Source organism: Festucalex cinctus, chromosome 9, assembly GCF_051991245.1.
Source record: "Festucalex cinctus isolate MCC-2025b chromosome 9, RoL_Fcin_1.0, whole genome shotgun sequence".
NCBI classification, from domain to species: domain Eukaryota; kingdom Metazoa; phylum Chordata; class Actinopteri; order Syngnathiformes; family Syngnathidae; genus Festucalex; species Festucalex cinctus.
Genome location: NC_135419.1, coordinates 29947691 through 29961856, shown reverse-complemented (window position 1 = coordinate 29961856; position 14166 = coordinate 29947691). Strand labels below are relative to the sequence as shown.

The 14166-nt window shown below is 39.1% G+C and overlaps 1 protein-coding gene and 2 long non-coding RNA genes across 8 annotated transcripts in view; 1 reads left to right on the top strand and 2 right to left on the bottom strand.

Annotated features, from left to right (window-relative positions):
• Positions 1 to 14166, bottom strand: part of trappc11 (trafficking protein particle complex subunit 11) — a 411517-nt gene that overhangs the window by 73743 nt on the left and 323608 nt on the right. The gene's annotated exons all lie outside the window — the stretch shown is intronic.
• Positions 1455 to 3343, top strand: LOC144025760 (uncharacterized). The gene is made up of 2 exons (XR_013284949.1): positions 1455 to 1621; positions 2365 to 3343. It is a non-coding gene; the product is annotated as an uncharacterized LOC144025760 (long non-coding RNA).
• On the bottom strand, positions 3162 to 5168 carry LOC144025761 (uncharacterized). The gene is made up of 3 exons (XR_013284950.1): positions 4554 to 5168; positions 3608 to 3851; positions 3162 to 3507 (listed from the first exon to the last, which is right to left on the bottom strand). It is a non-coding gene; the product is annotated as an uncharacterized LOC144025761 (long non-coding RNA).

The following is a 14166-nucleotide window of genomic DNA, read 5'->3' as shown; positions in this document are numbered from 1 at the left end:
ACAACATTCAGTTATAAATACAGCGCCACCTAGCCCTTGAGGCTTATATAAAAAAAAAAACCCCACATACGGTATTTTGTACAAAAAAATTTAAACTCATTCTAAGTGTGATGACTAAGTCATTTCTGAATATTCTTTTAGTTTCCACCACTCAAATTGTTCACTGGCTTCACACCGATCCAAACTTATGTACGTTTCCATTTTGTTTTATTCATTTTTGATTGCCCCTTTGGACAATAAAAGTAACATTGTGCAATGAGTACAACGAGCGATGATGTGTATATACACTTTTACAAAAAAATACCAATCAGGGCAACTCATTGCCTAAAAATAAAAAAAAGACGCTGATTTTTGCAGATCTTAACAATCACCAAAACCCGTTGAGCTTGACACACACACTGGCAAAAATTTTTTCTACATGTCAACGTTTATTATGCCATTTTCAAAGAAATTTTGCTTCCAATATGCCAGTACCCCAATGTGCCAGTACCCCAACGTGCAAGTACCCCAACGTGCAAGGACCCCAACGTGGCCCGGGCTGCGAGGGCCCTTTATAGCTGCTCGCAGCTCTAGTTATTATTATTATTCTTTATTCTCCGCAAACGATCGCATTTTTGAGGACCTAAACATTTACGAAAACTCACCGAAATTTGCACACTCTTCGGGCCTAGCGAAAAATTTTATATTCTGATGTTGTAATAACAATGAGACTCTATAGCGCCCCCTAGCATAAAAAAATAAAAACCAATCCCGGCACGTCTGACCTAGAGGTCAGGCACTTGTAGCACCCCGGGACACACAAAAAGTCAATTGGGACCATGTAGCAAAAATGTACAGGAAGTGAGTTATGAATTTTTGAATGTCCAATTTTGGCCCATTTTTGCACATTCACTGTGGTCATACTTTTCCCCCCTTTGCAAACAGTTTTAATCCCATTGACTTCAAACTCGGCATGTATCATCTCAAGACCTGAGACAACAACTGGACAAAATATCTTGACTTTTCGGAATACTATATGACGGGGGCGGGGCATCAAATATTGGCTTTAAAATTTCATTTGTCCAGAAAGACAAAATGCTTAATAACTCCCATGTACAAGCTCCAAAAAATCTCAAACTTCTCATGCAACTTAATAGTCACGACCTGAAAACATCTATATAATAAAATTCAGTTATACATTTAGCGCCACCTAGTGGTGACAATAAATGTCATACTTTACGTTTTTAGCTACTGTGCCTAGCTCGTTGAAGGGATCCAGTTGAAAATTGGTCAGAAAAGCCTTAAGAAGTTGATCATGCCCCCCACAGAATATTGTAACTTTTCGCCAAAGGGCGTGGCCGTTACGGTGCCGCAAAGTCTGAAGATTTTTCGTGAAAATAAAAGTTGCTTTAACTTGACCCAGATGATCCTATCTCCTCAAAATTTCGCACATTTGATGAGAGTCCAGCCCTTAAAGCCCCAGTGTGTAGCTCACGACCGCCATCTATCGGTCAAACAAGATAATGCAATGATTTTAAGCACACGAACTACGGCGTCCCAGAGAGACCCTACTTCAACAGCCTACCACCAATTTCACCGGAACAGAACGCAAACAACTTCTGGTATTCCCTCGAGTGATGACGTAAGTGAATTGCATTTGTTAGACATACTGTACAGATCCCTAATAATTGTGATTTAGTCATTTAATTTCAGAATTAATATTTTTGTCGGCATTGTTTGGAAATACTGTACGTCAGCTAATGATAATGGCTATCTATGTTCATATTTGTTAGTGCAACTAAACCATGCAACAGAGAACACACAGTTATGTTATACGTTTTATAGACATGTGGACCATCTCAAAGGGGGCGAGAGAGACGACGAGGAAGAGAACGCGGTGCCTCGTAACGTACAATTATGTCATCATGGAAAAATAATTCCATTCGAGCATGCATGTGAATGGCTCAAAACATACCTTTGCTTGGAATATGTGGTATTTAGATTACATCGTTTGCTGATATGTTTAGTATATCGTGCAAAAATAATGGTGTTAACTGAACGACACATCTGCAACTCAGACTCGTAACACCCCCGTGTCTTGTTGCTACTAACCACTCAGAAAAGTGCTGCTTACAAAAACATTTGAAACCCTTTACTCAGATATCGATTTGTCACCATGTTGAACAATTTTACCTAATAAATATCACTAAGCAACTTAATTAGTTTTGATTGAAGATACAACAGCTTCCTTGTACTTCGATGTGCAGGAATTTACATGGCTTTCACAAATAGTCTTGCTCATGTAATAATGTACTTCATTGGCTCAGTGACTTTCAGTTCATTGTTTGGTACCTCATCTGACATACAATTGTTACCTTCTTGCAGAGACTCGTACAGGAAATGACCATGGAGGAACATGAAGATATCCAAGTCCAGCTGATAGACTGACACCAAGAAATACTTTTTGACACATCAGCACCACCATGATTTCCTGTACCTGGATCCCACATCAGCACCACCATGATTTCCTGTACCTGGATCCCACATCAGCACCACCATGATTTCCTGTACCTGGATCCCAGACTGCAGCACCTTGGTGGACTTGTAGCAAATAAGTGACACTTTCCCAGATCCTTGAGGACAATACAAAGGTTTTTTACCTGGCATATAATTAGTCCATGTCTGACACTTGTTGTTGTAGTTTGTATAACTTGTATATTGTTGTTGTGTGTTAATTTGTACATTTTGAATAACTAAAAAAATACTATTTCCTTTGGCGTCAACATGCAGTGTTCATTCGACACCTAACCTAACACTATTTTACATGACCAGAAATGTAAAACATCAAAAGCCTGGAGAATTATTATAAATGCTTGCAATGACAAGGAATTCTTCATTGGCCAATGAATGTAAGGTACAGTACATGAAAATGAATGAATAAAATAAAGTAAAATAAAAGTCTACATGAAATGAACATATTAACTAAAAAAAAAAAAAAAATGCTGTTAGAATATAATGAGCTACATGAATTGCAGTTGTTCCAGAATTTTACCAATACGCTGTGCATTTCAAAATATGGAAAATAGACATACAGGTTTGGGCCAAAAGTAGTGTTACAGAGCAGGTATGTGTTGTACACAGCTAAAATATCTGATTAACTCAATACCATGATGTTTTTTTTTTTTTGTGTGTGTGTGCTGACATTGCCCCCCATTAACATTGCAACATTCCTCAAACTCTCCCGAACACAGTATGATCTGTAACACTACTTTTCGCCTACTCTATGATGTTATTGGGGCAAAATTAAGGAAGGCTTGTCCATTGATTGTGTGAACAGACTGCAGTAAAAATGAAGTCACTTCAATGTTTGCTGGTTTTATTAAGTTTGACATGCTCCTTGACTGCACAAGTACATGTTATGGAGTGAGGGCATGTTCCCACCAACGATGATATCATATTCTTCAAAGGCTTGCTGAGGAAAGTGAGGGAGGAGTCACTCCATGGCTTCAGACACCTGGTCAGCAGGTCCTGTGTAAAACAAGTGGTGCTTGTACATGTGACCATTCCGTATTGCTTCACACAAAAAGTTCATGTAGTGTGCAATGCCGTCCATATGTAAATGACATACCAAGACGTCGGCTGACTTCAGTTTGTTGCAGCTCAGATATGGTAGGTGGAGATACTGGTGGTACAACACCGAAGCCTTCTGGGGTCCTCCATTCAAGTGTCCTCATTCGGGGCATTCCAATATGGCTGCTGACTCTCCCCTTGATATTTTTTTTTCTTGCAGGTCGGTGATGTATTTAAACGGTGCATGAATGCTTGTATACATCAGAATATGGTTCTGGAACCCCTCAAGTTTGGCTGTTGATCTAGTGTGACACAAACAAAAACACAATTATAAAATAAAATAGAATAATTGATGATACTACTATATGTCACCAACTTTCCAACAAAGCCCCCAAAATAGAGGTAAGATCTTTAGTTTTTGGGCCCAAAACATTGTATTAGCTAGATAAAAGTAACTTGACTGCATACTGCATAGAATATGCAAAGGCTGCTTGCTTGTCGAATTTCCGTGGAAAACGTGGCAGCCTGTAAATTCTTGTGCACCCAATTACACAATGGACCAGTACACACTTGAGTGAGAGAGTTCAGACTCTAGCAGTGCTTACGGTACAGCCAGCATTTAAGTCCAGAAAGTTATTCCCTGCCGAAAATTAATTTCGAGAACCCTATTTTCACCAACCACAACGAAAATAATTTTCAACTCCTCCACTAATACAGTATGCTTTAGATTCTCTATTGAAGTTATGGGCAAATATACCTCCGAAATCACAGTTACATTACATTACACAATAACTTGCGCATTTACTCTAAATATAACGTGCCAGCGGGAATCTTTTTTTTTTTCAAAGCAAGTAGCTACATAACGAAATCGTTCGAGTGGTGCGGAGTTGCTAATCAACAGATACAGTGATCGTAAAACAAAGGTACGAACATCGTATTAATTAGTACGGAGTATACTTTTTCTCTCGCTCTCAAAACGTAAACACAAATGTACTCTTACTTACCGGTCAAGTAGAAAGCAGTCGAAGGCACCGGCACGTCCCAAACCTAGTCTGTTCCTCATTTCTCTCCATCTGGCAAATGCGGCTACAATATAAACTCTTGTTTTGTCGCGCTGAAATAAAATAAATTCCCAAAGTAAGTGTGATGCTTGATAATGCTCTCTTCGGGGACCGGAAACTCTTCTTCTTCGTGGACATGCGGTCGCCATACAAACCGGAAGTGCGTTCCAAAAACGCGTTAAGAAATGGAGCGCTGAAATTTGTCTTTGACGGCACCCGTAGCAGAAAGATGGCGGCGAAACATGGCAGACACTAGCAGGCGAGGCGCGGACATGTAAGATAATTTGCGATTTCTAGACTAACCGTTATATTTTAAAAAAGTACGTTTATGCGATACAACATATCTTTTTACATACTACTAACACAAACAATTGGGGTTTTTTTTCGAATGATTTATTATTTCACCACTAGATGCCACTGTATAATACTGAGTGTACCTTTAAGACATCTACGAACTTATATTTCATCTTACTTATAGCGCCACCTAGTGGCAATTTTTTTCTTACGAATTTTCTTCAACATTTCTCTCCAAACACGTTAACTGGACCTACCTCATATATGCTCAGAAGAGGGTTTCGGCCTTCATGATGTCACAACACGAAGTTTGTGAGTTTTCGCGAAACGCTGTGGGCGTGGCGAAGCACTGTTCGCCAAGAAAACAACGGCGATTTCGAGGGTCTAAACATGCACAGAAACTCATGAAACTTGGCACACACATCTGGCCTGGTAAAATGAGTAATATTTTATCATGTATTGTGCTATTTTTACAAAAATGACTCAATAGCGCCCCCTAGAAATGTTTAACGAAGCAGCCCCGGTTGTACGTTTAAACAAGATCTTTGGAAATTTTTAGGTGTATGGGGGAGCCCAAGACCTACAAAAAAGTCTCTTGGACCTGTATGCTAAAATGAACAGGAAGTGAGCTCCGAATTTTTTAATGTCCCATTTTTGACGATTTTTGCACATTTACAGGGGGCATACTTTTGCCCACTTCTCCAACATGTTTCATCCGACTGACTTCAGACTTGACCTGGACCATGTCAAGACCTGAGCCAACAACAGGCGGAAAAATCTTGACTTTTCGGAATACTATATGATGAGGGCGGGGCATGAAAATTTGTGTTTCGCAATGAAAAAGGATATGCTTAATAACTCCCCGGTACATGCTCCAAAAAATCCCAAACTTGACATGTATGTTTATCGTCAAGGCCTGAAGGTATCTCTATCACAATATTCAGTTATATATGCAGCGCCACCTAGCCCTTGAGGCGTGAAAAAAAAATACCCCACTTACGGTATTTTTACAAAAATTGTAAACTCATTCTAAGTGTGATAACTAAGTCATTTATGAATATTCTTTTAGTTTCCACCACTCAAAATGTTCACTGGCATCAGACCTATCCAAACATGCATTCTTTTCTATTTAATTTGATTTAATTTTGATAGCCTCTATGGACAATAAAAGCAACATTGTGCAATGAGTACGAGCGATGATGGGTACATATATTTTTCCAAAAAATACCAAACAGCAAACTTATTGCCTAAAAATAAAAATGGGTGCTAATTTTTGCAGCTCTTAACCAAAACCCATTGAGCTTAAAACATTCATCACACCTGGCAAAGAAAATCCACATGTAAAGGTTTATCATGCCATTTTCAAAGAAATTCTGCTTCCAATGTGAAAGTACCCCAACGTGCCAGTCCCCCAACGTGCAAGTACCCCAACGTGGCACGGACTGCGAGGGCCCTTTAGAGCTGCTTGCAGCTCTAGTTAGGGCCCGAGCAGCGACCGCTGCGAGGTCCCTATTGTTTTTGTAAAAATTATTATTATTATTATTATTAGGGCCCGAGCAGCGACCGCTGCGAGGTCCCTATTGTTTTTGTAAAAATTATTATTATTATTATTATTATTATTATTATTATTAGGGCCCGAGCAGCGACCGCTGCGAGGTCCCTATTGTTTTTCGTTCGAATTATTATTATTATTATTATTATTAGGGCCCGAGCAGCTACCGCTGCGAGGTCCCTATTGTTTTTCGATCGGATTATTATTATTATTATTATTATTATTATTATTCTCCGTAAACGATCACGATTTTGGGTACCTAAACATTTACGAAAACTCACCAAACTTTGCACACTCCTCAGGCCCGGCGAAAAATTTGATATTATGAAGTCGTCATAACAACGCGACTCTATAGCGCCCCCTAGCATAGAAAAATAAAAACCAAGCCCGGCATGTTTGAGCTAGAGCAACGAAAATTGGCAGGCACGTGTAACACCCCGAGACGCACAAAAAAGTCTATTGGGACCATGTAGCTAAAATGTACAGGAAGTGAGCTATGAATTTTTTAATGTCCAATTTTGGCCTATTATGGCACATTCACTGTGGTCATGCTTTTTCCCCCTTTGCAAACATTTTTCATCCAATTGACTTCAAACTTGGCATTTATCATCTCAAGACCTGAGAGAACAACTGGGGAAAAAATCTTGCCTTTTCAAAATACTATATGACGGGGGCGGGGCATCAAATATTGCCTTTAAAATTTCATTTGTCCAGAAAGAGCAAATGCTTAATAACTCCCATGTTCAAGCTCCAAAAAATCTCAAACTTATCAGGCAACTTAATAGTCACGGCCTGAAAACATCTATATGATAAAATTCAGTTATCCATGTAGCGCCACCTAGTGGTAACAATAATTGTCATACTTTACGTTTTTAGCTACTGTGCTGAGCTCGTTGAAGGGATCCAGTTGAAAATTGGTCAGAAAAGCCTTAAGATGTTGATCATGCCCCACACCGAATATTGTAACTTTTTGCCAAAGGGCGTGGCCGCTACGGTGCCGCAAAGTCTGAAGATTTCTCGTGACAACAAAAGCTGCATTAACTTGACCGAGATGATGCTATCTTCTCAAAATTTTACACAATTGATGAGAGTCCAGCCCTAAAGACATCTACAAACTTATATTTCATCTTACTGATAGCGCCACCTACTGGCAATTTTTTTTCTTACGATTTTTCTTCAATGTTTTTCTCCAACCATGTTAACTGGACCTACCTCATATTTGCTCAGATGAGGGTGTCGGCCTTCATGCTGTCACAACACGAAGTTTGTGAGTTTTCGCGAGTCGCTGTGGGCGTGGCTAAGCGCTGTTCGCCAAGAAAACAACGCCAATTTTGAGGGCCTAAACTGGCACAGAAACACACGAAACTTGGCACACACAGCTGGCCTGGCAAAATGAGCAATTTTTTATCGGCGATTGTGCTATTTTTACAAAAATGACTCAATAGCGCCCCCTAGAAATCTTTAACGAAACAGCCCCAGTTGTACGTTTAAGCAAGAACGACGAATATTTTTAGGTGTATGAGGGAGCCCAAGACCTACAAAAAAGTCTCTTGTACCCATATGCTAAAATGAACAGGAAGTGAGCTACGAATTTTTGAATGTCCCATTTTTGACGATTTTTGCACATTCACAGGGGGCAGACTTTTGCCCACTTCTCCTATACGTTTCATCCGACTGAGTTAAGACTTGGCCTGGACCATGTCACGACCTGAGCCAACGACAGGGGGAAAAATTTTGACTTTTCAAAATACTATATGATGAGGGCGGGGCATCAAAATTTGTGTTTCGCAATGAAAAAGGATATGCTTGATAACTCCCCGGTACATGCTCCAAAAAATCCCAAACTTGACATGTATGTTTATCGTCAAGGCCTGAAGTTATCTCTATGACAACATTCAGTTATATATGCAGCGCCACCTAGCCCTTGAGGCATAAAAAAAAAATACCCCACATACGGTATTTTGTACAAAAAATGTAAACTCATTCTAAGTGTGATAACTAAGTCATTTATGAATATTCTTTTAGTTTCCACCACTCAAAATGTTCACTGGCATCAGACTTATCCAAACATATATATATTTTTATTTATTTTTGATAGCCTTTATGGACATTAAGAGCAATATCGTGAATGAAGGATATGCTTAATAACTCCACGGTACATGCTCCAAAAAAAATCCCACACTTGACATGTATGCTTATAATCAAGGCCTGAAGGTATCTCTATGACAACATTCAGTTATAAATACAGCGCCACCTAGCCCTTGAGGCATTTATATATATATATATATATAAAAAAACCCACATACGGTGTTTTGTACAAAAAATGTACACTCATTCTAAGTGTGATAACTAAGTCATTTATGAATATTCTTTTAGTTTCCACCACTCAAATTGTTCACTGGCTTCACACCGATCCAAACGTATGTACGTTTCCATTTTGTTTTATTCATTTTTGATTGCCCCTTTGGACAATAAAAGTAACATTGTGCAATGAGTACAACGAGCGATGATGTGTATATACACTTTTACAAAAAATACCAATCAGGGCAACTCATTGCCTAAAAATAAAAAAGGACGCTGATTTTTGCAGGTCTTAACAACCACCAAAACCCGTTGAGCTTGACACACACTGGCAAAAAAAAAAATTCTACATGTAAACGTTTATTATGCCATTTTCAAAGAAATTTTGCTTCCAATATGCCAGTACCCCAACGTGCAAGGACCCCAACGTGGCCCGGGCTGCGAGGGCCCTTTATAGCTGCTCGCAGCTCTAGTTATTAGGGCCCGAGCAGCGACCGCTGCGAGGTCCCTATTGTTTTTGTAAAAATTATTATTATTATTATTATTATTATTATTATTATCCTTTATTCTCCGCAAACAATCGCGATTTTGGGTACCTAAATATTCACGAAAACTCACCGAACTTTGCACACTCCTCAGGTCCGGCGAAAAATTTGATATTATGAAGTCATTATAACAACGCGACTCTATAGCGCCCCCTAGCATAGAAAAATAAAAACCAAGCCCGGCACGTTTGAGCTAGAGCAACGAAAATTGGCAGGCACGTGTAGCACCCCGAGACGCACAAAAAAGTCTATTGGGACCATGTAGCTAAAATGTACAGGAAGTGAGCTATGAATTTTTTAATGTCCAATTTTGGCCTATTTTGGCACATTCACTGTGGTCATGCTTTTTCCCCCTATGCAAACATTTTTCATCCCATTGACTTCAAACTTGGCATTTATCATCTCAAGACCTAAGAGAACAGCTGGGCAAAAAGTCTTGCCTTTTCGAAATACTATATGACGGGAGCGGGGCATCAAATATTGCCTTTAAAATTTCATTTGTCCAGAAAGAGCAAATGCTGAATAACTCCCATGTACAAGCTCCAAAAAATCTCAAACTTCTCAGGCAACGTAATAGTCACGGCCTGAAAACATCTATATGATAAAATTCAGTTATACATATAGCGCCACCTAGTGGTTACAATAAATGTCATACTTTACGTTTTTAGCTACTGTGCTGAGCTTGTTGAAGGGATCCATTTGAAAATTGGTCAGAAAAGCCTTAAGATGTTGATTATGCCCCACACCGAATATTGTAACTTTTCGCCAAAGGGCGTGGCCGCTACGGTGACGCAAAGTCTGAAGATTTTTCGTGAAAATAAAAGCTGCATTAACTTGACCGAGATGATCCTATCTTCTCAAAATTTCACACATTTGATGAGAGTCCAGCCCTAAAGACATCTATGAACTTATATTTCATCTAACTGATCGCGCCACCTAGTGGCAATTTTTTTTCTTACGAATTTTCTTCTACGTTTTTCTCCAAACACGTTAACTGGACCTACCTCATATTTGCTCAGATGAGGGTTTCGGCCTTCATGATGTCACAACACGAAGTTTGTGAGTTTTCGCGAATTGCTGTGGGTGTGGCTAAGTGCTGTTCGCCAAGAAAACAACGCCAGTTTTGAGGGTCTAAACATGCACAGAAACTCATGAAACTTGGCACACACATCTGGCCTGGTAAAATGAGCAATATTTTATTGTTGATTGTGCTATTTTTACAAAAATGACTCAATAGCGCCCCCTAGAAGTTTTTAACGAAGCAGCCCCGGTTGTACGTTTAAGCAAGAACGACGAATATTTTTAGGTGTATGAGGGAGCCCAAGACCTACAAAAAAGTCTAATGGACCCATATGCTAAAATGAACAGGAAGTGAGCTACGAATTTTTGAATGTCCCATTTTTGACAATTTTTTCACATTCACAGGGGGCAGACTTTTGCCCACTTCTCCTACACGTTTCATCTGACTGAGTTAAGACTTGACCTGGACCATGTCACGACCTGAGCCAACGACAGGGGGAAAAATCTTGACCTTTCGAAATACTATATGATGAAGGCGGGGCATCAAAATTTGTGTTTCGCACTGAAAAAGGATATGCTTAATAACTCCCCGGTACATGCTCCAAAAAATCCCAAACTTGACATGTATGTTTATCGTCAAGGCCTGAAGCTATCTCTATGACAACATTCAGTTATATATGCAGCGCCACCTAGCCCTTGAGGCATAAAAAAAAAATACCCCACTTACGGCATTTTTACAAAAATTGTAAACACGTTTCGCAATGAAAAAGGATATTCTTGATAACTCCCCGGTACATGCTCCAAAAAATCCCAAACTTGACATGTATGTTTATCATCAAGGACTGAAGGTATCTCTATGACAACATTCAGTTATATATGCAGCGCTACCTAGCCCTTGAAGCAGAAAAAAAAATACCTCACTTACGGTATTTTTACAAAAATTGTAAACTCATTCTCAGCGTGATAACTAAGTCATTTATGAATATTCTTTTACTTTCCACCACTCAAAATGTTCACTAGCATCAGACCTATCCAAACATACATATTTTTTATTTAGTTTTATTTATTTTTGATAGCCTCTATTGACGTTAAAAGCAGTATCGTGAATGAAGGATATGCTGAATAACTCCCCGGTACTTGACATGTATATTTATAGTCAAGGCCTGAAGGTATCTCTATGACAAAATTCAGTTATAAATACTGCGCCACCTAGTCCTTGAGGCATAAAAAAAACAAAAAAAACAAAAACACTTACGGTATTTTGAACAAAATTTGTGAACTCGAAAGTGTTATAACTAAGTCATTAATGAATATTCTTTTACTTTCCACTACTCAAGATGTTCACTGGTATCAGACTGATCCAAACATCTGTACTTTTTTTATTCAGTTTCATTTTTTTTTAATCTCCTCTATGGACAATAAAAGCAACATTGTGCAATGAGTACAAGCGATGATGGGTATATACTTTTGCAAAAAAAAAAAACAGTCAGGTCAACTCATTCCCTAAAAATAAAAAAGGAAGCTGATTTTTGCAGATCTTGACAATCACCAAAACACATTGAGCTTGTCACACACATCACACCTGGCAAAAAAAAATTCACATGTAAAGGTTTATCATGCCATGTTCAAAGAAATTTTGCTCCTAATGTGCCAGTACCCCAATGTGCGAGTACCCCAACGTGCAAGTACCCCAACGTGGCCCGGGCTGCGAGGGCCCTGTATAGCTGCTCGCAGCTCGAGTTATTCTTTATTCTCCGCAAACGATCGCGATTTTGGGTACCTAAACATTCACGAAAACTCACCGAACTTTGCACACTCCTCAGGTCGAAAAATTTGATATTATGAAGTAGTCATAACAACGCGACTCTATAGCGCCCCCTAGTGTAGAAAAATAAAAACCAAGCCCGGCACGTTTGAGCTAGAGCAACGAAAATTGGCAGGCACGTGTAGCACCCCGAGACGCACAAAAAAGTCTATTGGGACCATGTAGCTAAAATGTACAGGAAGTGAGCTATGAATTTTTTAATGTCCAATTTTGGCCTATTTTGGCACATTCACTGTGGTCATGCTTTTTCCCCCTTTGCAAACATTTTTCATCCAATTGACTTCAAACTTGGCATTTATCATCTCAAGACCTAAGAGAACAACTGGGCAAAAAATCTTGCCTTTTCGAAATACTATATGACGGGGGCGGGGCATCAAATATTGCCTTTAAAATTTCATTTGTCCAGAAAGAGAAAATGCTTAATAACTCCCATGTACAAGCTCCAAAAAATCTCAAACTTTTCATGCAACTTAATAGTCGCGGCCTGAAAACATCTATACAATGAAATTCAGTTATACAGATAGCGCCACCTAGTGGCGACAATAAATGTCATACTTTACGTTTTTAGCTACTGTGCCAAGCTCCTTGAAGGAATACAGTTGAAAATTGGTCAGAAAAGCCTTAAGATGTTGATCATGCCCCACACCGAATATTGTAACTTTTCGCCAAAGGGCGTGGCCGCTACGGTGCCGCAAAGTCTGAAGACTTTTCGTGACAATAAAAGCTGCATTAACTTGACCGAGATGATCCTATCTTCTCAAAATTTCACACATTTGATGAGAGTCCAGCCCTTAACACATCTACGAACTTATATTTCATCTTACTGATAGCGCCACCTATTGGCAATTTTTTTTTCTTATGATTTTTCTTCAATGTTTTTCTCCAACCACGTTAACTGGACCTTCCTCATATTTGCTCAGATGAGGGTTCCTGCCTTCATGATGTTACAACACAAAGTTTGTGAGTTTTCGCGAATCGCTGTGGGCGTGGCTAAGCGCTGTTCGCCAATTTTGAGGGTCTAAACATGCACAGAAACTTATGAAACTTGGCACACACCTCTGGCCTGGCAAAATGAGCAATATTTTATCATGTATTGTCCTATTTTTACAAAAATGACTCAATAGCGCCCCCTAGAATTTTTTAACGAAGCAGCCCCGGTTGTACGTTTAAGCAACATCTTCGGAAATTTTTAGGTGTATGAGGGAGCCCAAGACCTACAAAAAAAGTCTCTTGGACCCATATGCTAAAATGAACAGGAAGCGAGCTACGAATTTTTGAATGTCCCATTTTTGACGATTTTTGCACATTTACACGGGGCATACTTTTGCCCACTTCTCCTACACGTTTCATCCGACTGAGTTAAGACTTGACCTGGACCATGTCAAGACCTGAGCCAACGACAGGGGTAAAAATCTTGACTTTTCGAAATACTATATGATGAGGGCGGGGCATACAAATTTGTGTTTCGCACTGAAAAAGGATATGCTTAATAACTCCCCGGTACATGCTCCAAAAAATCCCAAACTTGACATGTATGTTTATTATCAAGGCCTGAAGGTATCTCATTGACAACATTCAGTTATATATGCAGCGCCACCTAGCCCTTGAGGCATGAAAAACAAATACCCCACTTACGGTATTTTTACAAAAATTGTAAACTCATTCTCAGTGTGATAACTAAGTCATTTATGAATATTCTTTTACTTTCCACCACTCAAAATGTTCACTGGCATCAGACCTATCCAAACATATGTATTTTTTATTAAATTTTATTTATTTTTCATAGCCTCTATAGACGTTAAAAGCAGTTTCGTGAATGAAGGATATGTTTAATAACTCCCCGGTACATGCTTAAAAAAAATCCCAAACTTGACATGTATATTTATAGTCAAGGCCTGAAGGTATCACGATGACAAAATTCAGTTATAAATACAGCGCCACCTAGTCCTTGAGGCATAAAAAAAAACAACCCCACTTACGGTATTTTGTACAACATTTGTGAACTCATTGTAAGTGTAT